This window comes from Choloepus didactylus, chromosome 15 (assembly GCF_015220235.1).
Source record: "Choloepus didactylus isolate mChoDid1 chromosome 15, mChoDid1.pri, whole genome shotgun sequence".
In the NCBI taxonomy this organism is placed as follows: domain Eukaryota; kingdom Metazoa; phylum Chordata; class Mammalia; order Pilosa; family Megalonychidae; genus Choloepus; species Choloepus didactylus.
The window spans coordinates 3058801-3060886 of NC_051321.1; the positions used below are offsets into that span (position 1 = coordinate 3058801).

General features: G+C 34.6%; 1 pseudogene; it reads left to right on the plus strand.

The window, feature by feature from the left end:
• Window positions 1-994: 994 nt before the first annotated feature.
• Window positions 995-1462, plus strand: LOC119509806 (annotated as a pseudogene).
• The last annotated feature ends 624 nt before the right edge of the window (window positions 1463-2086 follow it).

Consider the following 2086-nt stretch of genomic DNA (forward strand, 5'->3'; position numbering starts at 1 on the left):
GCTATAAAAAAATTTCTTAAAAGCACTACAGATAAATCAAAATTGAATTCTAAAAACAATGTTCAAGTAACTCACAGGAGTCAGGAAAAATAAAACAGAGAAATAAAAAAACAGAGAGTGAACAGAAAACAAAACTAAGTGGCAGACTTAAGCACTAACTTAACAATAATTACATTTAAATATAAATGATCTAAATACAACAGTAAAAGACAGAAATTGGCAGAGTAGATTAAAACATGACCCAACTAGATGCTATCTACAAGAAACTCCCTTCAAATATAATGATACAAGAAGGTTGAAAGTAAAAGGATAGAAAAAGATATATCATTAAAGTATCGATTAAAGGAAAGCAGGAGTGGCTATTGTAATGAGATCAAGTAGACTTCAGAGCAAAGAAAATTACCAGAGGCAGAGAAGAACATTATATAATGATAAAAAGTTCAAACCAAGAAGATATAGCAATCCTACATATGTCTATAACAGAGCTGTAAAATAAATAAAGGGGAAAAAACTGGTTTAACTGAAAGGAGAAATAAATAAATCCACAATTAATGTTGGAGAATTCAACATCCATCTTTTAACAATTGATAGAATAGCTAAACAGAAAGCAACAAGGATCTAAAAGAACCCAACCACATCATCAACTAACAGGATGAAATTCATATTTGTAGAACACACTATCCAACAACAGCAGAATACAGTTCTATTCAAGTAGTCACAGAACAAATACCAAGACAGACCACATCCTGCTTGAGTCATAAAACAAACATCACAAATGCAGAAGTATTGAAATCATACACAGTGCTGTTCTCCGACTACAAGTGAATCAAACTAGAAATCAATAACAGAAAGATAACAGGAAAACTTCAAACAACTGGAAACTAAAAAACAGACTTCTAAATAATGCATGGGTGTAAAAGGAAGTCCAATGGGATATCAAAACTACACTGAGCTTCCTTTCCGATCCGCCATCTGTGGTGCAACCACCACCAAGATGCAGTTTTTCATAAAAACTCTGATGGGAAAGATCATCACTCTTGAGGCTGAACCCTCAGATACAACAGAAAATGTGAAAGCCAAGATCCAGGATAAGGAGGGAATTCCTCCCGATCAGCAGAGACCGATCTCAACTGGCAAGCAACTGAAAGCTGGACGTACTTCTGACTACAACATTCGAAAGGAGTCCACTCTTCATCTTGTGTTGAGACTCCATGGTGATGCCAAGAGAAGGAAGAAGAAGTCTTACACTACTCCCAAGAAGAATAAGTATAAGAGAAAGAAGGTTAAGCTGGCTGTCCTGAAATACCATAAGGTGGATGAGAATGGCAAAATTAGTTGCCTTTGTCAAGAGTGCCCTTAAGATGAATGTAGTGCAGGAGTTTTTATGGCCAGCCACTTTGACAGACATTACTGTGGCAAGGGTTGTCTGACTTACTGCTTCAACAAACCAGAAGGCAAGTAATTACATGTGGATTAATAAAAAACATGAACTAAAAATAAAAGCTACACTGAACTGAATGAAAATGAAATATAACATATCAAAATATATGAGATAGTTAAAACAGTGCTTAGAGGGAAATTTGTAACACTAATTCATATGGTAGAAAAGAGCAAATGTCATTAATATAAAATAAATTATTTGACTAGCCCTATACCTATTAAGGAAAATGAATTTGAAAGTTTTAAATCCCCAAAATAGAAATCTCTATGCCCAGATGGTTTCACTGGAGAATTCTCTGATCTCACCTCAGAAAACTAGAAAGTGAGGGGCAAACTAATTCCAAAGCAAGCGTAAGGGAAAAAATAATAAAGCTAAAAGCAGAAATCTGTGAAATGGAAAATACAATAGGTAAAATCAATGAAAAAAGATGATTCTTTGAAAAGATCAATTAACAAACTGGCAATCCTCTAGTAAGACTAGCACATGAAAAACAACAACAACAACAACAACAAAAAAAACAGAGACAGTGGGAGAGTGGGAGGGAGAGAGAATGAAGACACAAATCACCAATATCAGAAATGAAACAGGGACTAACACTACAGTTCCTGCAGACAACAAATGTATAATAAGAGAATACTGCAATCA